Here is a 26,388-nt window from a genome sequence, read left to right on the forward strand (position 1 = left end):
CACAGGTACAGATATAATGTCAGTTCTCTCAGGAAGAAACTTCTATGGCTGGGAAAGTGGTAAAAATTGTTATCTTAAATGTCTAAACACTGGGCAATTTACTAATAATGAGATATATTTGATATGTTGGCCCACAGCTTTTTCACACCTAAGGCTTACTATGAATATTACACTTCTGCCAATGCAGCAGTGCAGAGTAAGACATTATTTCTTCTAAATGTGTAGATATAAAAAATAAAACTCTTTTGGCAAAGGGATGCCATGCAATTCAGCAAAGAGCTACAGCAAACCACTTACTCCACCACTGAAACACTGCAAATGTGTTTCTCAGCAGAGAAATGTGTCTTGGTAAACTAAATCTTTTGCCTGGCACAGATGCAACACTGATTAAGAAACTAGAAAGCTTTATAGCTGTGTCTGTTTACACAAGTCAGAGGGGCTTTGTTCAGCGTGGCTAATTATGTTGATTCTTATAAATTTAGAGACAACACGAAAAGTATGTTGGGAGGAGCTGTAGCAACAATGGATATTAAGGGAAAAATTCTCCTTTGAATGGATTGTCAAGTGCTGGAACAGACTGCTCATGGGAGCAGTTGAGTCACCACCCCTGGAGGTGTTTAAAGATGTGTAGATGTGGCACTTAGGGACAGGATTTAGGGGTGGACTTGGCAGTGCCAGGTTAGTGGCTGGACTTGATGGCTTTAAGGGCATTTTTTAAGCTAAACAGTTCTAAGATTCTGTGACAAGAGTAACAACAATTGGGAAATTGTGCTGCACATCACATCTTCCTTTTGGTTACCAAGTAATTGGTTCTGCATAAAATGTTCACAGTGCTTGCCTGAAGTCTGTACAAACACAGGAAAAGTCCTTTAAAGGCTTACTGGAAGGGCAATTTGGATATTTTGTTGTTACTAAAACCCTCCTGAGAGAGTTTATGCTGGTATGTACAGGTCATTCAAAAAGATACCTTCTAACAGGAAAAACCTTTGCACAAAGGAACAATCAGTGTAAAACATACTAAAACCTGAATTGTAGGGGGAAAAATAATCACAGATTTGTTTTGTCCATTCAAACCAAAGATTTGTATCTGGCTTTGTATAATTTCAGGCATCCCAAATTTTCCTTGTTAAAAATACTACCAGTAGGTACAAAGGATGTTTAGCTCCTTGCAACAGGATAAATGTATGAATGAAGAGTTTTGTGAGGCTCCCCGAGTCCATCCTGCCAGAGGGATGACAGGGCAGCCTCCTGGCTGAGAGCGTGCAGTGCTCTCTGATGAATGGCCTGAAGCTGTGGCTAGCCAGCAATAAAAACTGGCAGATTTACATTCTTTGAGCACTCAAGCAGTCACCAGGGAATATGTCCAGCTTAAAGCATTTCAGAATTCATGAGCCAGAATTCCAAAAATCATTGAGGAGTTTGTGCAAATAACAGATAGGAAAAAAGTTGTGATCCTTTGCTTTCTGATGCTTTATATATAACTGAATTTTGTTTGTTTGTTTGTTTTGCACTGGCCACCCGCAGTTCGTTGTGAGACTCATATCTCTCACATTCCACCAGAATAAGATTGGAAAATGTGAGTGCTCATGGTGAAACTCATGACCGAGTTCCTCTCCAACACTTTGGGGAAGAAATGATATGCTACCTTGGAGAGATATATATATATATATTGGACACCTAAACTCTGGGGTCAACCCCCAGTTTTTGCAGTGTGGCTTATTCTGATCAGTAAGACATTGATGTTTCCCACTTTTGCCTCAAGTTTGCTCTACACTCTTCAGCCCCCAGGCAGGGGTTGGAGGTGTCACTGCTGCATTTGACCAAGACAGGTGCAGATATTTCTGTACTAATCTTGCCATTGGCTTTTCAGCCAAATCTACCTCAAGTGCGTGACCATGCAGAGCAGGAAGAGTGAGATGGATTTTGTTTGTGCCCAGTCAGTGCTACACGAGCAAGGTTTATGCGTGTCCCTGCCCAGCGTGAGCTCAGCCTGGCCCGCATTACCGGCAGCTCTCACTTGAGGGCCACACATCTCCAGTTTAGCAGCTCCTGCCTCCCTCGGGTTTATTCACTCGGAAAGGGAGCGGGACTGCTCTCTGTCTCCCGGCAGCATTAATTTCCAAACAGAAAACAGGGTGATCAATAACCTATTCTTCTGGCAGCTTTACTTAGTTTATTCCTATGTCAGGTATTAGTTTCCTCAGCAATTTTGCCACCTGCGGGGTTGATGTCATCCATTCAGTCTGGCACGACTGCTGGCCTGTCCCTAACTCTGGTGTGTGACACCGTGTGGCCCTGAGCCACAGCAGAGCTTGGCATGCTAGGTGAGATTAAATAATTCAGAGCTGCATGTAATTGGCCATCCCTGAACTAAGCAGTCATTTGTGATTTATCCCACAGCATTCAGCAAATGCAGCTGTTTCCATCCACCTGCGCAGCTCTGTGAAGTTAGGGAGCTGCAGGAGCTGAACCCAGCAGTTTTGCTTGTTACAAGCTGTGTTGGGGCATGTTACTCTTTTACTGAAAGGTCAGATTTTGAGGTCCTAATTCAGAAAGGTTAAATAAAAAGGCCTCCCTAGTAAGAACATAGGTTTGGTTTTTGGTTTATCACAAAAAGGGATATTGTCGAAGTAAAGGCAAAGGCACCTGAAATTAATGAAATGAAGGGCTTATGGTCATAATTCTATTTTCCTCATTTAGAACAAAATTAGCAAAAGTTTCCAAACAGACCAAGAAGGATTCCTTTGCAACCACCTAAAGCATGGGCTGTGCCTGGCAGAGGAACTGCAGGTACATCTGCCTTTCCAGCTCTGACCAAGGAAGATTTCTGTCCCTCATGCACTGTCTGTCATTTAATACTGTTTAAAACCATAGGACATGATGTAATCTTGCACTGTTAAGCAGCAGCAGCAGACAGACAATGGAAGAAAAAATGGACAGAGTCTAGCTCCTTAGAACATTCACATTTTTTGGCAGATATTCTCTGTATTTCTCTTTCTCTCTCTTGCTTTTCGGAGTATGTATGTACATGAAGACGACCTCTGTTTCCTGAGAGATCATCTGTCCCTGCTGCTTATACCGTTTGATGTCATGATCTTGGTTGCTGTGGAAATGATTAAGCTGTCATCAACAGATTCGGATGGGCAATAAGCTCTGGGAGAAGATGACACAACATTCCTTCTTTTATGCAAATGTGTGCAGTTAAGAATGGCAAACAAACAAACAAGCAAAATATAGAGGCAAACACCCTTTTGCCTCCCAATTCACTGTTCAGACTGAGCAGGCTGCTTTAAATAAGCCCATTTTTCCCAGGGGGTATCAGATGGTGCCTAAAAATGTCACCCACTGCTGTGGAAGTGGCAGAAGGGAGCTAGAGGCCAGCGAATGTCTTCTCATCTCTTTGGCTTGAAAGGGTACAAATTCCAAAACAGATGCCAGAACCCCTTTTGTCCTGAGCTTTAACCAGCCCATGACAGGTGCAATGAGTTGCACAGGTAAGTAAGAGTAGCACATTTTCTTGTGAGTGCAAACAAAACCGTGTTCTCTGCCCTTAAACATCTTCCCAGGGCTGTGTTAAGCACAGCAAGTCACAGGGGGAAAAGTGATGCTCCCAGACATTAGAGGAGGTTATGTTGACTCAGGAAAATGAAATGCCTCCCAGAAGTATCTTTGGGTTTAATTAATATGTGCTCAGAGTAGATGGCTATTCTCCAAAGAGGACTGGTGTTAACCACCACCTGATTGCACGTGGGATTGCACAGGGGATTTTTCAGTGGTTGGTGCATATGAATGGGGAGTGGGTCACCTAGGTTGTGTGTTTGTAGTTGTAATTAGAAAGACAAACTGTGTGGGAAGGGAAAGTCAACAATGATCCTGATAATTAGTTTAATACTGCTGTGCACATCTGCTGTGCTCTTTGAAGCAATGCCCCTGTCTCAGTGGTGGGTGTGAATACCTTACAGTGAGTCAAACCCTGCTACTTTTGACTTTCCAGTCTTGGCAGCACTAATGTCCCAAACATGGTCAGAAGAGGGTTGGAAAATGCTCAAGAGGAAACAAACTAGGGTTGTTTCCTCATTGAAGAACTCTCCTACAATTTTGGAGATTTTTTTTCCCAGGATCTCCTGGATATAAAGCTCAAAGCCTTTAGCTGCTCTTTACCTGCAGCTAAAATGATACACAGCATAAGGAAAAGTTGATATGTGACTAAGATATTCAGACATCAATAGAACATTATAAGGCATCAGGGTTATATAGATTAAGGCTGATACCAGGAAAAACTTTCTTGAACTTTTAAAATAATTCCTGATGCTTCCAGAAATGTGTTGAGGGAGTTTCCACTCAAGAAATATGTGCTGTTTCTTTGTTCTTTCTGATGGCAACTTCTCAGAGAGGGCATGGCCTGAGACATGTTTTGAATCAGGGACTTCGCTCTCTCTGGATGATGCTGTGAAACAGCACAGAGAATTCATTTTGGATGTCATTTTTTGTTTCCTGTTTCCTGATGCTATTTGGGGGCATTATGGGTGTGTTTGGGTCTCAGGTTTTAAACACCTATCTACATCTTTGGACACTTTTTTGAAACACCTCCACAGTAACTTTTTTAAGTGGGAAAATGCTGTATTGTAGGGTGAAAATAACATGAACAAAGGGGAAGGGGTGAAACTAAATGCCACAGTAGGTTATTGCTTGCATTTCTAATTCATAGAACACGGAATTGTATTTTAATTCATAGAATACAGAATTGTATTCTAGGAATACAATTAATTCTCATTAAATAGGAAAGCAAAGCAAACTTTCTTTTTCTCTGTTTTTGACAGGGGCTGAAAATAGATTTAATCTGGGATCTAGTCAAAAGTACAAGGCTCTATCTACCCTCTTGTTTTATGCCATACAGTCTTTCCTCTTGCAAGTTTTACAGCTGCGTAAGTCCACTGACTTCAGGGGAATTCTTATTTACAGCAAGAGCAAGAGAGGCAGCAAAATCATTCACAGTGATGTGTGATAAACCCAAAGAGTGCAAGATGGGCTTCTCCTCAGGACCTGATGCTATTCCATGAGGAATATCACAGGGGTTTGTTACATGGCCTTTTAAATGCAGCTCCTGGTTTAGCAGTGGGACACGCAGCACTTCCTGAGACATCCTGGAGAGCAAGGAGTTGTCACAGGCAGGCCAGTGAAGAGGAGCAAGGAGAGGTTTGGTCCCTTGGCAAGGCTACAAAGTGCCTTATGTTTTAATGACAGATGCTGTCAAACATTGCACAGATATGCCTCAGAATTAATACATTAGCAGTTAGCACAAAAGGTCCTTATCCATGACTAGAAAATGCAAATATTGATAGCAATTACTCATGGGACTTGCAGTGTAGTTTCCCTTACCCTTGTATCCTTTTCTTCCTTTTTTTTTTCTTTATTTCTGGAGAATTGTGTTTCACAATGTCATTTCTTTAAAAAAATCAGAGTCTTCCATGATAAGTTTTTGCACTTGGAAATTTTATCTTCATCGCCCTTTAGTACAGTGATTTAGTTCTTGAGGGTATCAAGACTGCCCTATGTAATGAATGCTTCCAGAGTTTTAGAAACTTTTTAGTTCACAAATTGGCAGGGAGAATGGCCACAGCAATGGTCCCATCCAAGGGGCTGAGGGCTTGTGGGTCAGTTTTGATGGAGTGACTTAAGCAAAGTGGCTTTCTTTGGGGGGTTGCAGACTTCTCATATTCCTCTCCTGGCCTGGGTAATTTTAGAAAGAGTGCTACAAAAAGTAGGAGAAAAGTGCTACTGGCACCTAATTCTACGGAGAGTCCATGGCCATGGGTCACTTAACCACCTGTCAACACCAAAAATATTTACTGGTTTACACCTGTGGGAGAGCTCAGCCAATGCTCATTTTCCCTCAGACGCTGCATGCTCCCAAGTAGAAAATATTCAGTGTCCAAACCTCTGCACAATTATGAAGTCCCCAGGCCTGTGTATGTGGTTTTGGTTGGTTGGCAGATTGTCAGTGCCTCAGCACCCCTGTTCAAGGAGTGAACATGGCTCAGATGGCAGCACTGTCCAGAGCCCATAAGTCTGTTGAAACTTCTCCCTGCTTTTTGCAGCATGGGAGAGGTTTGATGGATTGCCTTTGGTTCAGGCAGTAAACATATCCCATTAAAATCAGTCTTCTGAATCTAATGTTTGTCTAATAGATTGCTTCCCTCACACCTCCACATATTTAACTCCTAGCAAAGAGTTCAGGCCTCCTGGGAGGACTCCCTGTCATTTGGCATCTTCTTAGCATGATTAGAAACACAGATCTCACAGGAACAGCTTCCTGTGTGCTGGAGCTGTTTGGTCAGATGCTATTCAAGCCCTGAAATGGGAGGTTCAATCAGGTTTCCTCGTTCTGAGACTCAGACTGAAGGGATAAAAGGCTTATCCCTTTTCCCTTGCTGCAGCCTCGCATTCCTGTGCTCTGTGTTCCATGTGGGTTCCTGTTGGTTTTCCTGCCCCAGAGGCAAAGCCCTGCAGCAAACCCCCACGGGAGGGGTCATGGCCCAGCCCTGCTCCTCCTCCTCTCCTCCTCCCTTGCTGGGAAAACACCCATTGAAATCCAGGTCTGCCACAGAGCTGGTGCTGCCCCTGGACTATAAAAATGTAGGGCAAGGGAGGTGGATTGCTGAAATACAGCCTGGAGGCGGATAGGGGCTTTGACAAGGTGTAAAATTGTTTGACATCTCGGCTGGGGCTGAGGGACCTTTAGCGGTGCAGTGCTGGGGACTGGCAGAGCTCAGCAAACACTGCTGTATGTCAGCCTGGTTCTGCCATTCCTCCCAGGTAAGGGAAGAAATGTCTCAGGTGGGGGACTGGGAATTCAGTGGTGGCTCCAAGAGACAGAGACATCAAAGAGCACTGCTCTCTCTGCTGCACTCAGAGCTCAGCCATCATCCCATCACACCAGGCAGCTCCTACTGCTCCGGGGTTTGAAAGTGTTGTTTGTTTGTTTATTTGTTTGATTTGTAGAGAAATCTAAAACATGTAATCACCATACTGTCTCTATCTCTGTTTTAAGCAGCAGCAGAGAGGAGTTGATTACACTAATCCCCCTCAAAGTATGGAGCTTACAAGACAGGTAAACAATTATCAAGGATTTTTTTTATCAGACCAAAGTAAATTCCCTCCTTTGGATTTCTTCATTAAAGGAACATTTTTCTTTCCTGGTTTACTCAGGTTTACTCTGTGCTGATGTACTGTTTATCTAGATTTCATCTCCACAGGGTTACCTTGCTCTTCTGTAAATACAAGTTTGTCTAGCAAAGGGAAAATTCATCCTGAGATCTAACATTTTGAAGACTGAATCATCAAACCACAGCTTCAGTGTACCATCCTGGCCCCATCAGTATTGTGTATGCTTCATTCCAGGCATCAGCTCAAACAGAAAATAAATTATTCAGACTGAAAGTCAGAGGACAGTTAGTTTGCAGAGTTGCCAGAAGTTGATTACTCCTTGAAGCCTTTGTAGAGGCCAAATTCTGAGAGACAGTTTTCATGTAAACACTCCATCCTTCAGAGTCCTGGGAGCTTTAGTTGCTCACCCTCTTCCAGGTGAAAAACAATGCACTTGGTTTCTGTTTTTCTGCTTTCTGTATGTAATAAGAAAAATAGAAAAAGTGATATTAAAGAGAAATAAGATAAAGACCGCAGAGGATCTCAGCACAAAAAAAAAACGTTAAGATGAACCTCCAGATGTGTGTTTGTTGATTAAGCAGCAAATATCTCAAGAGCCAGGAATTCATTGTTTATGTGCAGATATAGAAGTGCTGAGATGAAAATCAAGAGATTGCTTAGCAAACACCTTGCACCAGGTTCAGCTCCAGTCAGTGGGTTTGGTGTTCTCGTGACCTGTTTTGTTGTCACCATTTGAATCTGATGCTGAATGTTTTGGCTGTTATTCCACAGAAATCTGCTGTGTGAGCAGTGTGAAGGGGGCTGCTGAGTGCACACAGCAGTTTTATCACTAAGGACAGATTTGGGTGGCTGCAGTGGCACAATTCTAACCAGCTCCCAGCTGACTCCACACTCCTGTTCCCTGGGAGCTGAAGGATGCAGTGGGTCTCTGGAGCCCCACAGAACAATTGTGGGGGTTTCTCTCCTTTCCCCTCACTGGTGCTGCAACTTTGACAGTTCCATCGAGCACCAGAGAAGTCTCTGACGAGCAGGGGAAGGCAAAGGAACTCCAGAGGTTATTCCTTACAGAAATAATTCAGATCCCTATCCTATGCCTGAGTTCATCCTGGATGTGGTTTCCCTGTCTGAATGATACATGGATAAGTAAAAAGTATCTCTCTAGAACTCAGTTTATGCAAGCAAAATCTGAGATAATGCTGTTCTCCTCCAGAAGGCAACTTGAGGAAAAGGAAACAACCAACCAAACCACAGCCTTAGAATAAGCTGATTTTTTTTAATACCTTGATTTGCCATTCCTTCTTTTCCATTTTTTTTGTTGACTGCTTTATCAAACACGTGTATATTCATTTAAAGTTATCCATTTGTCTAATTTCTTTGCAAAAATCTTTGCAAGAATAAGAATCATATAATTATAGATGCTGATTAGTGGCATAATACCTCAAACTCAGTAGTTATACTGAATGTATCCTCTGACTCAAGGCTATGTGTAGCTGCAGTTGAAAAAGCAAAAAGGAAAGTGGATTCCTCTGATTGTTTTAATGTAACTGCTAGAAATCAAGGGAAAAGCTTTAATTTTCTTCAGTGATACAGAAATCAGATACAAAGAATGAAAAGGTACTTTTCAGCTTTAAATGTGCTTTTTCTGTTCCCATGTGTCACTTGACATATGTCAAAATAATGTAACTGCAGTGGAATTTAAAATCAGGGAGCCACTGAGTGGTTTGGTACAGCAGTAATTGTTTCCTTTTCAAGTTCTTATGGATAATTATCAAGAGTGACAGCAATAACTTTTAACTGAGCTACCAATTGCCAGAAGGGCTATAGCATGACCCTCATTAGTGATGATGCTGGACTGGTCAGGTTCTGTTCAAAATAATACAGTGTAATTGCTGTTTACCCCCCTGTTTGTGCAGGACAGCAAATCTGGAATAAAATGCTGAAGAGAAATAGGGTTTTTTTGAGCTCATGTTCTGTTTAACAGAAAGATTGCTTAGAACAAGAATCCACAGGCTGCTGGATCAAGCCCAGCACTGAGCAGAATAAAATCTCGATTGAAAACTAGAATTGCAGTTCTCAACCATGTGCTGGTAACGGTGTTTTAAAACCAATTCCGCCAATAAAATCCTTTAGATTGAGCTGTTCCTGTGAGAGACTGAGCACTGGTTCCATCTGGAAAGGGCTTTGCATTCTAGAAAAGCCTTGCTGAAAGAGGTGCCACCAAACCCATTCCTCGGGAGGGTTAAAAGTCAGCACCTGTCAAATACAGGAAAGACAAATTTCAGGCCCTAAGGCCATTAACAGCCCTTAACAGAGACACAGATAAAATAACAAGAATTAACAATGCTGAAAGCAGGATTGGCCTTAAATACAGGGTTAAAAGTGGTAATAAAGACGTCGTTTCCCAGACTGACAATAATTAGATGAAGTGATCAAGTGAAGAGAGGGAAAACTTGCTACACCTCAACGTTCTTCCTAATCAGTGGAGATTCATTATAGCTGGCTCCAAATTTCACTGAATTTAGACAGGTTACTCTGTTACTGAGGGCTCTGCAATTAGGGTCTGAGGCAATACATTGGGATTATTAGTGTAGTTTTAAGAAATATGCCTTGTGCCACACTTCATGCCTGGCTCCATGCACGAATATCCAACGTGCATTGAGGAGAGCACAGCACGAATGCAACAGGTGCAATCAATTCTCCTGATGATGTCAGTTATTGGGAACCTGCTGGGTCTTCTGGGTGAAAGCTTGGGGTGGAGGGGAAACAGCTGCAAGTCGGTAAGTAATTAGCAGATGATGATTAGGGGAGGAGATAAAAAGCCAGTAGAACGCCTCACTGAGGGCAGGAGTTGGCAGATGACTGGGGAAGTGTGAGTACTTTTTATTTAAAATTTTTAAATTTTTTTTTAATATTCTTGGAGTTTTTCTGTCTGGGTTTCTTTTTTGCTTGCTTTTTAAACAATGTCTAGGTAAAAAGCTGGAGATATTTACCAAGTGGAAAGCATCACTGTGAGAGGGCTGAGAGTCTTGGGCCTGTTTTTCTTTCCTCTGAGGAGAATGCTGTTTCCTCCTATAACTGGAGGATCTAAATGCTAAATGTTGCTGGAGTCCATACAAAGGAAGTGTGCCTGCTCCCAAGAAGGTCTGGGAGCCTTTGTTTTGCCTTTTTACTGTGAAAAAATGCAGATGAATTTTATGTCTGAGGCTTCTGTGTGCTATGAAGTTGTGGTTCCTCCCTCCTCTTCCATGGTAGCCGTTCTTTTCTCCTGGAGTTATCCCTATCAGCAGTGACCCTGTTGGGCCTCTCAGCCCCAGACCACTGCCATTTCCAGGGCTACTGGGGGGAGAAAAAAGAAATACAGTGTTAGCTGTGATCCCATCAGCCATTCTTTGGTTTCTTAGAACACTTTAAGCTTCTGCTCATGTTTGAAAACATTTTTTGGCAGACTCTTGTGGGGAGCAAGGGCTGCCTCAGTAGGTGGAAAATGCTGCCCCTTTGGAGCTCTGCATCACAGCATTCCCAAGCATCCTAGACTGCTAGCACACGAACAGGATTCCATATGAGTGCAGTCTTCTGCATGGAGATTTAGGAAGCATAGCATGGGAGATAATTACAAGAGGTTAAGAAGCAAGATACAAGGAAATTGGCATTTCTATCTAATAGAAATACAATTGTTCAGATTAAACAGAAGAACTATGGGTTGTCACAAATTTATTACTCTGAGAGGAAAATAAGCTCCCAAATTGCATATAGTGCAGTACTTGGCTTGCTGAGCACTTTCCATAATGACTCATTTATAATATTCCTCAAGTGCAAGCAGGGGAGGGGAGGATGATGTTCCTAACTAGACATGGTCTATCATTTCCTGTATTGGCAATTGTATTGTAACTCATAAGTTGCAGATGAAGGACTTGAAGTACTCTGCAGCTTTGTGATAAAAGGGGGAAATGTAATGCTTTTATGAAAATAACCTTGAAGGTAAAACCCACATCCATCCAGGTGCAGGTCCATTAAATGTTCCCTTGGTGCACATCACAATAGAAACATTTAAGCAGGCAGCGTAGCAAAAATTGAAAGAAATATTAAGTCTGAAGTCACTGTATCACCTCACTTTTTGCAAGATGACTTTTGTGTTGAGTAGGTTGATTTCCATAGTTTTAGTTGCTCTCCTGGTAGTGAAGCAGTAGTCTTGTCTTGTCTTGTGACCAGATGGAAAAAAAATCAGTGTTAGAGATATAGGGCTTTTCCTATGTAAGAATGTTTAATTTCTTTTTAACTTTATAACCATGTGTGCCAATATTTAACTATGAGCATTTAAAATGTTTCCCTGCACTGCTTTGATTGCATTATCTATTGACATTTTGGAAAGGCAGATCTGACCTTCTGGGCCTTTTCTTTAGAGGTGATTTATTTGCAGCTGGCTATTAACTGAACAGGAGGAGATTTTAAGAAAGTATAAGAGAGGCAGGGGCTTAAGGCAATGGGAGAAGGAGGAAAATAAGCCAATAATGTGAAACTCAGTTGAGGTGGAGTTTTGGATGTGGGCACTTTCTGTGACTCTTAGAATGATGAGAGGTGTACATATATATATATGTATGTATGTGTGTATGTTTGTTTATAGTGCCTTAACATCCCTTAGGCAACTATGATGTGAAATAGCCTAACTCAGGCAGGTAATAACTGAATTTAATGGTGCTAGAATGGAAAACTTGGGGCCTGATGGTGGGGACGGAGAAGTCAATTCAAGTTTCTCCCCCAGTCCTGGGAAGGTGTCCTGACCCTAATGCAGAGGACAGGGGACTTGCACACAATTTCTCCTGCCAGGAGGACTGTGGAGAAAACCTGCAGGGGTGCCTGCTCTGAAAGAAGCCCTGCATTTAAGGACAGAGCCCTGTGAACTGGACAGCCTGTCCATGGCTCAGGGTCTGGGAGACTCTGTTAGCAGCCTGAGGGCTCCCAGAAATGTGTGGGCAGGCTCAGAACCTTCAAGGACAGAGGTAAGGGGAAGGCACAGGTGCTTTCCTGCTCTCTGAACACTGAGGAGAATCACTGCCAGATTGGCACTGATTGTGGCTCTGTGGAGAGGAAAGGGATGATGACTTGCCAGCTTGATGCCCCATCCTGGTCCTATTAGCTTCTTCCCTTAGGTGATGTAGATGTGAATTAAAGAAGGAGAGGGTTACTCCAAAAGGAGGTGCAATCTTTTACCTTTCATCCTACTGTAGTCTATCTAGAAAGGACATTTTTTGTTTCTATGCATGTTATCTCTACTAACCTAAACTTGCAAAATCCTGTGGACAGATGCTTAGACACAAGTATTTCATAGAATCATTGAATGCTTTGGTTTGGAAGGGACCTTAAAAGTCATCTGGTTACAACCCTGCTGGCGTTGTGGAAGCTTTCTAAAAAAACAGCCTGAAGATAGCATGCTCTTGGCACTGGGAGTACATTTCTTGACTGCTGTTTCTCTCCTTGTTAAAAAATACCACAACTCTCCAAAACTTGATTAAAAATTGTTACTACCCCACAGAAGCTGCAGGCAGATCTGCCTTTCCAAAATGACACCAGGTAATGCAATTGAAGCAGTGCAGGGAAACATTTTAAATGCTGGTATTTAAGTAATGGCACACATAGCTATAAAGTTGAAAAGAAGTAAAAATTATGACTGTCACACAAAGATATCACTTTAAGGCTGAATAATAATGAAGTGAATGACTTTTGCATGAGTGGTGGTAACAATACAATATTACTCATGGTTCCATGGCAGAGTCAGGAGACATTTCCATATATTTTTACTAGGAATATCAAGGCATCTTCCATGAAGCTAAAATGAATAGAGGAAATTACAAACTGATAACATATGCATGAAAAGATTTGAGGTGTTATCAAGTCAAGGTGTTATCAACTCCCACAAACTAGTACTGCACAGAAATAATACATATAAAAATGCTGTGCTTTTCTTTTTTTTTCCTTCTTCTGCTAATTTCTTGGGAAATGAAAAGTGAAAATAGTCTTCATTGGTACATTTGGAGGTTTTGAAGCAGCTATAAGGGCTCAAGATGGCTTGTTCAGAGTTTAAGTGCTGCTGTGTGCCCATATATTTCTGTAAATGGACATGGCCTTAATACTGGAAGATGTGGTCCCTGTAACAGAGATGAATGTCAGCAGTAAAAGTTAATTTTGTCAGCATTCAATTCTTATGTGTCATTGATAATAATTTACTGATAGTAAATTCCCTAATAGGAACAATGATGAGATTTAATGCCTACCAGCAGCCAGTGCTCTATGGCCATGTTAGTAATAATACTAGGAAACATAGAGAAGAAAGAAATGCAGTGGAGGGTGAGATTTTGGTGTAGATTTACTTTAGGAATAATGCAAATGTTTTTGGACAGTTCCTTGGTATCAGGATATTTGGACTAAAGTGATTTCTAGTGGCTTCTGATAACTTCTGGGTCATCATGCTGTCAGGATCTCTGTCTTGGCAGATTCTCACAGAACTGGGTGCACTTTTAATTTCAGTAACCTTGGACACATGAGTGTGAGGTGGGGAAATGCACTCAAAGTGAAACATTAAACTACATTTCTAGGTAAAAGCCTGAGCTGCTAGAGCATAGTTGCAGTACTTGGAATGTAGTTTTCATGAAGATCTTATGTTAAAATAAGTCAGATACTCATTTTTCTTAGAGAGACATAGCACTTATTGTCTTTTCTCTGTGTTTCCTTTATTCAAGTGTTTGTTAAACTCTGTAGAATTTAAATGGAAGCTCTTATTTTTGAGAATAGTACTGGAAAGAAAATAATATGAAATTAAATCGTGTGATTTAAGTTTAAGCTTAAAGGATGGTTCTTAACAAGAATAAAATATGAGCTTGGGTGCAGCCAAGATCAAGTATTTGCTTCCCAGAAAGTCCACTGTATAAAAGTATAAGGATACTTAACAGTAGCAGATACCCAAAATCTGCATTTAAATAGATTAATGATGGGGCAGATTACATCTGTTTTCATCTGTGTAAAGTTTGATGTTAATTTGTTTTTTTTGTAGCTTAAACCTGAAGTTTTGTGATGGAGGGTTAGTGGGTACCTGCAGGATTTGGGATGATTTACTTGGTTATGTACTGGGTGTTGCATTGCAGGACCAAGAAAGGGTACTGTCCAAAAGCCCTGAAATGAAATAAAATACAATTCTCAAGTTCTTTTTGTCAAGAAGATCCCAAGCAAAGGAGATTGACAGTTTTAATCAGACCACATACGTATAGAGCTCTTAATTAGATGGTGTTTTGAGGTACTCTTTGTAGTGCTGCTTGTGTATATTTGATTTATGTAATTAGGATTGAAGTGCGTGTACTTTCTGACAGTGCACTCTCCAAACAGCAGCACTGTTTTGGGGCCCTGATAAAAATGAACCCAGAGTAAGGAATTTTTCTAAACTCTGCGTTTATAATCAGGAGAAAGAAGCGAGGCAGAAGGAAAGTCAGCGCCTTGTGGGCCCTAAAAGCAGACAAAATAAAACCACTCCTTTTTGCATTTTTTTAATTAGTCTTGCTTGGGAACAGAGCCTGCTGCTCTGGTCACCTGATGCCTGTGGCCAGGGCCACCTCCTGCCCCGTGTCCCTCCCTGTGTGGCTGTGGGGGCAGAGGTGGTGGTGGCTGTGCCACCATCTGATGTCTCAGCAGCTCCTGCCAGTGTCACCTCCCTGAGGGGTGCTGGGGACCTGCACACGAGTGGAGCTGGGCAGGAGGGGCAGAGGGGAGTGTGTGTGAGTTTTGGGGTTTTTTTGCAGTGCAGAGGGTGCCCTGCTGTCCCTGTGGTTTGTGGCACTGGTGGAACAGCGTGTCAGGGCTCTGTGGGGACACCTGGAGCAACAGGGAGCAGGGAATGGGCCCTGAGACGGAGCTGTTCCCACCTGTGGGATCTGGGAGTGCAGCTCTGGGGCATTATTCCACTCTTTTCCTCACTGAAGGGGTGGCCAAGCACTGGTTCAGGCTGCTCAGAGAATGGGGGAATCATCATCCCTGGAAGTGCTCAAAGAAGCGTAGGTGTGGTGCTCGGGGAAACGGTTCAGTGTGGCAGTCTCAGGTTAATGGTTGGACTTGATCTTAGAGGGCTTTTCCAAACTGAATGGCTCTGTGAGGTGAGAAGGGACAGCAGGGCCAGGGCAGGTGGTCTCTGAGTCCTGCCACAGAGTGCAGCTGCTTTTGAATCTGAACTGGATGAAGCAGTTCCTTTTGTTATTTCCCTCAGTTAACATTTACTTACAGGCTTGCTCAGATGCTGCAGAGGAAGTCAGTCATGAACTGCTACAAGGCACAGGAGCAGTACAAAATACCAGGAAATAACAGTTTCTGTGACAGGATTGGAACATGAGGCTCTGAAAATATAAAAAGGTGGCATCAAGTGTCAGAAATAATACTGCTTTGAACTTTACAGCCCTAGAAATTCCTCTTCTGTAACTCAAGCTGTTTAGGATCATAAACAGTTATTCTCAGTACTGCTGAAACCACTGTGACACTCATATCATTTTGATGTTTGATGTCTGTCATGCATCAGAAGGCAAACACAATTACATTTCAGGAATATCTCAGAGCTGTTTAAGAAGTCAAGGTTAGTCACAGGATGCTTTTGATGCTCCTCTTCTCTAAAACACTGTAGAGTTTTAAGTGTAGTGAGGATGTTCTAGTTAAGGTTTGAGAGATGATTGTTGGGCAGACACTTCAACTTACATTTCTAACAAATGACAGAGTCAGTGACCTCTTGTCAAACTGTGGGGAAATGATCAGTAGTACTGAGGGCTCTGGGAATCTAAGGTGAAAAGGTAACACTTCATTTTGGAAGAAGTGGAGTTTTTTAAATGAGCCTTGTGTTGTTTAGGTCATGCTTCTCAGTTACCATTCATCAAAACACCCTGGTTTGGATTCTGTGTCAGTGATGCAGCCCATTGCAAGAGCTGCTGCTTTGCTTTAGTAATTTTGTTTTGTTGTTTGAAAGAAAATGGCTCCTATGGTGTTCAAGCTTCTTCCATGCATGCTCACCTACCTGTGCTGATGCAAGATAGAACCAAACCAGCCCTTTCATCTTGGATAAAAGTGTGTGTGCAACAGGTGCACAATGTTGTACTCAGTCTATTATTTTAGAGTTTGGTGGCAGAAAAGGCAAGGACAACATTAAGTCTGTTTTGATTATCAAGCCGCAGCTGTTTCTAAGGGCCTTTTGAGAACCTGAGTGTGTCGAAAATCCTTGAAAAGTCTGCAGCAGTCCTTGGCAGATTTCCATCTGCCTCTCTTCCCCACACCCTTCAATAGAAGTCCTGCATCTTGGTCTTGAGATCATCAGTGACAATCAGATGTTGCTATTATTGCTGCTGTGTTATTCTCTGGGATTGTTTAATCAGTGTGTAAAGTCAGGCCACTGTCTTCCAAATGTTTTGTGCTCCTTCTTTTTGTGCTCAAGAGTCCCTTCAAAACAATAGAATGGCTTGGCAAGTGCAGTGCAGCACATGTATGAGCACTTACAGAATGAGCGCTTCAGTCTCATTAATATGCAAGATGGAAAAGCAGATTGTGAGAGTGAAAGCTCAGTGTGGAAAGAACAATGCAAGAAGAAATTCGTTTATATGAAGAAATATTTTATACATAGGAAGCAATGTTGTACAGAAACAGCTATGCTCCAGTAGTAGGGCTTCTGAAGTGAAATTGCCAGATATTTGGAGAAACCACTGATCCTTAGCAGTTCTACAAACACAAGCAAATTTCATTAGCAGTGTTGTGTTTTCAAATTGTGTGATGGGTCATTTAAGGTTTGGCAAACTCCTTTTATTTGTGAGCAAACTGGAGTTGTAAGGATTGATCTGGATCTTTGTTGTTCTCTTGGGCTTAGAGCTGTGCGCAGAGGAGAGAAGGAATAACAAACTGGGTGCTAACACTGAAGGTGACTTTTGGGAGGAGTTTGAAGCAGGAAGTCAAAAGGTTTATTCAGCTAAAAGTAAAATATCCAATAATATGAGAAAGCTGTGTGGTCAGTCTGCCAGAGGAATTTCCAGAGGAGGAAAAGGAGGATGGATTTTGATTGGAATACAAGGTTTTCACCATTGGATATAATAAAATCTTCCTGATTTAGCTTTGATAGGTTACTTCTCACACCTGTAGTTGTCTCTTTCCTTCTTGTTACCACTTTTATTTTTACTTGGCTTTTGGTGTGGAAGCCTTTTATTCTTTAAATAGCAGTGGTCCAAGGACTGAACCATGCCTTTGTCAGGGAAGTGTGGAATTCTCTTTGGTCTTTAATACTCTCCTCTAAAAAGGTTATAACTGCTCCAATTTTGAAAACAGATTTAAGAATGAAGAGTCAGTGTATCATGATGCATTCCTGAGAAGGAAGTAAAATAATGGTTTCTGTTGGAAACCTGGAAATGCCAATATATGCCAGTGTGCCCACATGATATGTACACTCACTGTGTGGCTGTGATATTGCTCATGGATACAGCAGTAAATGAAGCCTTTTCCCTGCTGTAAATTCCATGTTCACATTGTATTGTTCACAGGCACAATGCAATAATGCAGGTGATGGTTTGGCCACAGCTTTTGTTGGCTGTTGCTAAAAAAAACAAAACCAAAACAAAACACAAAACCCAAAGAAACAAAACTGAGCTCAGTCTGATTCAGATGTTTCCTCTCATGGCTGGCATGGGCTATGAACTTTTTGTGCCACAATTTAGCAAGTTTTCTGGCCAATCACAGAAAGAGAGAAATCAGCTCCAGCCAGATTCTCTCAAGATTGATAAAATCAGAGGGTTTTCACCCAACGGCAGGTTATAAGATGGGCAGATGCAAGCTTGGCTGTTCCACCAAGCACAGGTATTGGGAAATGGGGTAAGAGAGCTTCCTTCTTCTCCCTATTTGATTCCCCTGTTGTTAGTGAAAAAAGGGCTGACTACAAAGCAAATCCTGTTAAGTTTGAAAATTTCACCTTACCAATACAGCACTTTTGTTGAAGGCAGAAAAAAATACAGAGAAATATTGTGTTTCAAGGCAGTATTTTTATCTGGAAGGATATATGAAACATAGGAGGTAAAGAAGAAAAAGTTAATCAGTGTGCTGCAGACACAGCTGATAAAGCAGCTCTACTCTCAGCAGAACTAAAGAAAGATTTCCATACAGAATATGTATTGTAGTTCAAATTTTCTAGTAGCAACTAAACCATTTTTTGTTTGGAGTTTCAGTAATGGCTTTCTTTTGCATGGACTCCAAGATCTGCCTATCAGGAATTGAGCTCACATTACAGCCTTTCAGGAAGTAATTATTAGGAATTACCTCCTTTGCTGGCTGTAGTTCCATTAAATGTTTAAGTATTTAACCTTGTCAGACCTTGTTGTCAGATTTAACTGAAATTAGTCATTGGATTCAGGGGATGTCCTGTCCCTTGGTCTCGCTATAGAGTGGCTGAAAATACCTGATAGATGGTTTTTGGGTTTGGGTTTTGGTTTTTTTTTTTGTTTTCTGTGGCTAGCTACATGGCTCTAATATTCACAGCAATATCCTGCAACAGATAACTTAAGGTGCCAAAAATAACAGGCTCCATTTTAACCCAATTTTTCAGTGACCTCTTCTAAGTCCGGCATATGGAGGGAAATACATAGTAAGATGTAGCTTATTGTTCCCAACACAATCCCTACATGCTGCATTATTCTGGTACAATTTAACAGCTTTCAGTTTTGTCTGCTGGGAGAGCTTATAGAGATACTTTTGGTTTTTGTGAAGATCTTGGGATATGGCAGCTGTACAATGTCACTTGTCATACTTAGGCATAATGAAATGCTGGCTGGAGTGCTGCAGTGGCAAGGACAGAGCAGCCTGCTGCATTGTCTGCTCCTGCCTGGAAAGGCCATTCCAGCCTGTGTCCTGCTTCTCCTTCCACAAAAGTGGAAGCTGCTATTGTAAAAGCAGCCAGGTTCTTTCCAAGTGCAGCCTGCTTCTGCTAGGGTGGGTGCACATCTTCTGTCCTGAAGAGATAGCTGCTGCTGGCATGGCCTGGGGGTAGGGGTTAAAGAAAAGATGGATTTGCTTTGTTGTTTTTGTTTCTAAAATACTTAGAATGAAAGAAACCCAAGCAAAACTCCCAAATCAAACTGCAGACACCAAAACCTCAAACCCCCCACCCAACAAGAAGCCCAAAACCTTCAGCTGTTTCCAGGACCGTTTTGTTCTGGCAGTTGCACACAGCATTGTGAGAAGTGAGCAGATACATTGGATGGGATTAATGAGCTGGAGGCAATCCAGGCATGCTGCTCAGCTGAATGGGGACACAAACCTGGTTTACACTGCAGAGGGCTGTGGTGTTGAGCCACAGCAATTTGTCCAGTCCTGAGTCTGAAACGCTGCAGACACTCCTGCTTTTGTGTGCTGTGTCCCAAGGGATTGCGTGCTTTATGCCACCAGATGGTGAATTCCTGTTGTGAATGAGTGTGGAGAAAGGAAAATTCAGTTCTACACAAGCACCATCTAAACTATCTGTCAAACCTGTGCCAGGGAAGGGTGAGGGACTGGAAGGTGAAGCCTTTACAAAGGCAGGGGAGATGGGAGATTGCAGTACAACCCAAGGCATAGGTCTCACTTTGGTAAATAAATGTTTCCTTAGTGTTGATTTCCTCTTGGGACTCTTCTGCTGGTTAAAGATATGCTGCAGTGGTTTGAGGGACCACAGAACTGATTAAGGAGTGATGTGCTCAAAGTCTAACTTGGTGTTTGTGCTCTTCCTTCCTCATTTGATGGGCCTCAACAGTTGTCAGAGTGGCTTTAGAAAAAAGGGAAGAAAAGTCCTAAATATTTTTAATAGTGGAGTAAGGATCTTTTGTGTTTATGAAACATTTAATGCTAGCTCTAGCATTTTATAACCATCTTTAAACCACCCCCAGGGCCTCAAGGAGCAGTTCAATGGTATGTTTAGGAAACAAAGGGAATGACAAGAACTCAGTTGTCTTGATTATAGACGTGGTCGGTGATGAGACTTGAATATATGGTGGCTACTTGCTTTTAAAAAGAAAGCTGTGTTTTTATAACCTAGATATTTCCTATTAACCCTGTGAAGTGTACAGGAACAAAACCCACTTGTTATTAAAACTTGTCTTTAATTTCAATCTAGTGTACAAAAAGAATTTTAATTGCTTTTATTGTTTTAGACAAATCACACAGATTTAAGTAGAAGTGTCAGAAATTAATTAGCATAATTAACAGGGAGATGTGCACTGACTGTTTTAAATAATTAGGTTTTGGCCTCCAGCAAAATCTTTCAGTCTTTTCATTTGAGAAATGTTCTCCCTTTGGGTCTGAATGGCTCTGAGTGACAGGAAAATTCATCACCTTTTCACCCTAAGTCACTGGTTCAAGTGTGGATAGTAGTAAGTGAAAATCTTATTTCCTAATGCATGCTCAGTGATTTGAAACCTGCTTCTGAGGACTAGAGGCAGCTGAGGTGCCCAGAAACAGGGCTTGCTGGTCTAGACTTTCAGCACTTGGTTCTCAGAGATGAGCTCCTGTGGTTCCTAGGACAGGGTTTAGGGAGAGCTGAGTGCCTGAGCACGTGGCTCTGGAGAGGTGAGCCTGCACAAACCTGCAGAGAAGTGAGAACCTACCACCAGCAGGTAGAACGTGGTGGTGAGGAGGATTTAGCTGAAATTTTGTCCCATTCCAGAGGTCTGCTGCCTGACTTCGCTGTCAGCTAGTCGTTGATAATATAAAAAATGGGGCAATTCCTTTCATAGCTGAGTGCTCTGAGTAGTTTTTTGCATATCCTGGGTCTTCTGACACTCAGGTTACCAAATTCTTTCCTGGAATGGCTTCAACAGGAAGATAATCGGCTCAATTGCTCCAGCTTAACTCTTCTGGCAAACGCTTGTTCTGGGACTAACACAAGCCTGCTGTGAGATGTGGGTTTGCAGTCCCTCAGGCAGAGTGGAGGACTGAACCAGGGTCTGCTTTTTCCACATGGAGTTCTGCAGCAGCTACAAAGACTATTCCAGATGGAAGGGGGGTAGTTCATGCTTGCCCTCTGCCTGGGCAGTTAATATAAAATGTTAATGCTGCATTTAGATTTTTAGAGTTAGTCGGGAATTTCTATAGCAGTGTTGAGCCATCACAGCATTATGGTTTGAATTTCCAGCTTCTGAGAAGCAGCTTGGACATGAGACCATTCCTTGGATCCTAGTTTCACATCTACTTTCCACCAGATTTTGTACAAAAGAGACTTCAGCATGCACTTGTGTTGCAAGTGAGCATGTGTTCACTAATCACATTGGTAGCAGCCATATGCTAAAATGCATTCAGTCAAAAGTGTCTTTGCATGACCTCCCAGGCAAAATCTCTTCATAGCTATCAGAGATGTTTCAGCCCTCTTTTAAGGGTTGGTGATGAGCTCTATGTCATGTCTCTGAGCCAAAGTTGGCTTTGCTGCACTTTATCCACCGCGTGGTCCTGGGTCCTATTTTCTTTTTCATTCCTAAAAATACCTTTTGTTCCTTTGGGTCAGTTGTGATTGGTGAGGGAGCTGGGCTCTGTTCAGCTGTTTCTGGTGACTTGTGGAGTCATTTATCAAAGAGCCTGTGGTGCTCACTGCTTTCCTTTGAGTCTCCCAACAGCTCTGAGAGTTCCCTTCTCAATTAAAATTCCTATAGAAGAAACAGTGGCTGCTGCCTTCGTGGTTAAAGTCATTTCATGATTGCTTGAGGAAATAGGTGGCCAGCTGGGATGAGGATAAATCCACCATTTGTCCTCCTGTCTTTCAAGTAAATGGTCCATTGATCACCTCCTAATAGTCTTGCTGGACTAAGTCAAAGATCTGAACTGTAGCACTCTACTGAAATGGCAATCCATCCTGTGGCTATTCAGGTGCTATTAATGACACCAAATGGGAAAGGATATGAACAAACAGAATTTTGAATTTTTTTTTTATGAGGCAGAGAGGGAATGCATTCTTGAGAAAGCAGATTGACCACAAATTTTTTCTCCACAGAAAAAACCTCTGACACAGAATTACTCAGCCCTGCTAGGAGGTGTAAAAATGTATTCTGTAAAAATGCATGTCCCACTGTTACCTAGTCAAAATAGTGAGTTTCTAATTCAAAGGTGTTATGATTTTGCTTCTCCTTCCCTCTCAGTCTAAGCACTTTTTTTGGTTGTATCTTTTTCAAACCATTGCAGTTGTGAAGCAGGAGAGGTTACTCTGGTTTGCGATTTGGACACTTGAGCCTTGAAAGTGCAGGAAGACTCCTTCAAAGTTGAGAGCTGTTAAACCTTTCTCCTCCTAGAAAACTCCATCTATTCATCTGAACAAGCCATTTCAAAAGATGCAGGCTGCACTTCAAAGCAGACTCTTGTCTGGAGGAGAGGGGGTACAGAAAGGTTGCATTTCAGACTTAAATATAGGACAAGGAACAATTGCACTAAGGCCTTCTCAGTGCAGATATTCAGACCTGTTCCTTCACTTTGTGTTTGGAATTTCCATTAAATAGATCAATACTTGGCTTCTTTCCTGGTGTCCTATCATACTCTGCTGAAGATATTTTCTGTGATGCATAATGAGCCTTGCTGCTATTCCAATACTAATCACTGCTGAATATTAGCCAGGTAACAGAAAAAGCAAGCAGCTAGGTTGACCTGAGAGAAATCTGGGCCTGAAGAGTTCTTCCCAAGTTCTTATGACTTCATATCTTATATTCAAGACTGTAGATCTGTGTGGTGGGGAAGGAGGTACTGAGGTTTGTTAAAAAAGCCCAAAACATGATATTCAGTAGCTGAATTTTACTTTTATTTTGATGAGGATGCAAAATGGTACATGCTGAGAAGTTAGTCGGGAGGGAGGAGGGAGACATTGTGAAAGAACAGTAAATAGCTCGGGGTGAGGTATTTCATCCAGGGTAGGGAAGAGACAGCTCTCCCTCTTAAGGGGCTTGTGCACCTTGTTCCTCTTGATACCATGACATCTGTGAAGTTTTGTTTTTTTCATTCCTTCACGACAAAATTTCTTTCAATTATTTCTTCATATTTACACTGAAAGCAGGTGCTGTAGACTTGCACAACTTTTGTCTTTTTATTGGGAAGGAAATTGTCAGCCAAAGCCAACTATTGTATGTATTTCATGTAAGTTCCATTTCCTAAAGTGTAAATTAGAAGGTTTTAAAGCAAACTCATCTTGTTTGTTATATTTATAACAATAATTTCATAAATGGCTTGCTTAGATATATTAAAGAATTTATTAGTAATTAAATATCGATGTAATTTATTAGTAACAGCTACTGAGCTTCTACAAGGATAAAGGAGACAGATATGGTCTGCAGGGTGTTATCTCAAATGTTGCTGAAATGTTGAGCATGCAATTACCATCTTATTAGGGTAATAATGTTGAAGGAATTGTTCAGATATTTAATTGGTATCAAACAACATGTGATTGTCTGTTGATTGGATATCAATTGCAACAAGGCACAAGCTGACATTTGATAAGCAGTGGTGAGTGATAGCTTGCTTTTGCTGTGCCAATTAAATGCCTAAATAGAATTGTAAATCATTATCAAATCACATGTTTGGCAGCTTGTCAAGTGATCTATAAACATGAGGCGTTCTGCCTGTGTGTGGGAACTTGGACATTTTCTCACAGACTGGGACTGTTTAGCACAGACACTGGATAACCAAATACCCAATTCCTGAAGTTATGCTATTCCTCACTAGCAAATTAATTTGTTGAAATGGAGGTATAAATATTTACTGAATTGGGTTAAACACAGTTAAACCAGATACTTCACAAGATCTTCTTACCCAATTTGCCAGCAGACATCTTGTCTGAAAGTTGTTCCTTGTCATGGTTTAATCTATGTATATCTATATACATATCTGCCTACACCTTGATTTACATTTCTCCATGTAAATTAAGATTTCTTCCTTTGTTAAGTTGACTAGAGCTTTAAGACAGAGTACAACTGAAAGTCTTGGAGGAGAGAATAATTTTCTTTTGCCATGCAAGCAGGGTGTTATTTTCCCACATGCTCTGTAGAACAAGGATTTTGTTTCAACCTTGAAACAAAGTACTTTTGTACTGTTTGTATTTTTGCACTGTTCTCAGTGCATGTTGCAACCGTGACAAGAGTTTAATATAAAAACTAAATCAATGAACATATAGGAAAAGGAACTGCTGAGGGAAGGAGAGAAATCTATGGGTATAAACCTCGATAAGGCTCCTCATTAACTGATATAAATGGAAATATTTCTGGAGTTATGTTTCAGCCCAGGGCTTCTTTTGTTCAGTTATGCTCTCATGCTGCGGCACGGGAAGGGAAGGGGTGTGTGTTCCTGGAAATCCCATCAGAAGCTACAATGCCTTCCTCTCTCTGTAGCTGTGTTTACAAACACAGCCAGCAGACCTTGCCCATTCTAAATGAAACCCCAAGGGGAAAAGGAATACTTCCAGTCAAGTTCCAGGATGGATTTCCTCTGGCTGTCCCATACTGTTACACTGAAGGCAAAGGCAGAAGCTCTCAGTCCTGTGACTGACACTTGGCAGCCTTTCTTCTGTGTTGAGCCAGGTGATGCTGGCCAGGACAAGAGGAGGTGCCAAAGATCCAGATGGACCAGTTTCCCTTTTCCTCTTCTCATTCTTACTGCCTGGGGTTTCCTGACCCAGCTGATTGCTGATTTGGGTGCTTCTCCTCTTGTGTACTTGCTACCCTGCAATGGCTCTGACTTTTTGGTCTTTGCATCTGCATGAAACAATAAAAATGGTTTATAGTTTTTTTTTAGTTAACTCAGAAGGAACAAAGGAAGCATTTCTGTCAAATGACAGATGATGGTGGTGTTTGTCTGAATTCAGTTTCCCTGCATGTACAGCTGTGTAGAACTATATTTCAAAACACCACCTTATTAACTTCTCAGGCTCCTGAAGGTTGTGTCCTATGGCATATTTGCTCAGACAACCAATGCATCTTGCATAGAGCACTGAGAATAGCTGTGTGGGTAATCTTTTGGTGCTTTTTTCCCTGTATGAAATGAAATTACATTTATTGCCTATGAAAAAATTTAATTCATCACAATGCAAGAAAGCTTGTCACTGAAATGTTGTAAATGTCAACAAGTGTTTTTATCATGATGTAATGTCAAAATTAACTTAAAATAGCTCTATTACATGCAAATGAAATGTTTCTTTGGGAAATGATCCATTCTGTGTCAACTTCATTACCTAAACTGTCTTTGATTACTTTGATGTATAACATCTTGCTGTAATTCAAATACCTGAAATGAGTGCTCTGTAATCATCGTGGTGCTTTCAGCAGAGAGAAGATGGATAATTATGTGCTGCAACCTGAACAGCAGAGAGGTAGCTCTTGGCTACTGTTTGCTCAGCTGGGTTATTGCCATTTGTTTAAAACAATCTTGCTGGGAGGGTGAATAAAGTGTACTTTTGAATAAGTTGGGAGTTTTTTGAAAAGTTTTCACTAAAAGAGTTGCTGATAACTGAAATATTCCAAGTGCTACTGAAGCCAATAGCAATCCCATTTTCTGTTATAGTATTGAACAGAAAGGTTATTCCTTTCCTGTGTCAGATGCTAAATATGCAGTCTTCCAGCTCTTCTGCACAAAATGTTGCTTCTGGGGAGAGAAATGTACCAGATGGAGCATTACAAAGTTGTTGTGTTTGATGGTTTTTGTTTTGTGTAGTCTCGGTGGTGTGATGGTTTTGTTTGGTTGGTTTTTGTTGTTTTTTGGTTGGGTTCTGTGGGTTTTTGCTGTTATTTGTTGTTTTTGGTTTGGGGTTTTTTTCCCTATGCTTTGTGGAAAGAAAAAAGTCCAGACAGACAGGAATTCTGTGACTTGTTTTTTTGTTAGAGAAACTTGTGTGGAATCTGGGCTCAGTCTGTGCAGACCTGTCTACAGTGAAATGCATTATATGAGATCGTGGTGATTCACTGGTATATCATTTTAGAAGAGAAGAAATAAGCCAATCTGATGTTGGAACATTCTATTTCAATGTTTCCCAAATGGTGCTTTATTTTCTTTTGGCTGTGATTTGAATGTTTTGTCTTTAGATATATTGATACAGACTGGAGAAGTAAAAATCAAAATAAGCCTTTCCAATTCCCCTGCAAAAGTGTTTTCATTAGATAAAGATGAATAGAAATAATCCCTCCTTGCCTTCCCACCTACAATTTGTCTTCAAAATATTTAAACTTTAAGGGTTTTTTT

The sequence above is a fragment of the Geospiza fortis genome, unplaced genomic scaffold (assembly GCF_000277835.1).
Source record: "Geospiza fortis unplaced genomic scaffold, GeoFor_1.0 scaffold92, whole genome shotgun sequence".
Classification (NCBI taxonomy): domain Eukaryota; kingdom Metazoa; phylum Chordata; class Aves; order Passeriformes; family Thraupidae; genus Geospiza; species Geospiza fortis.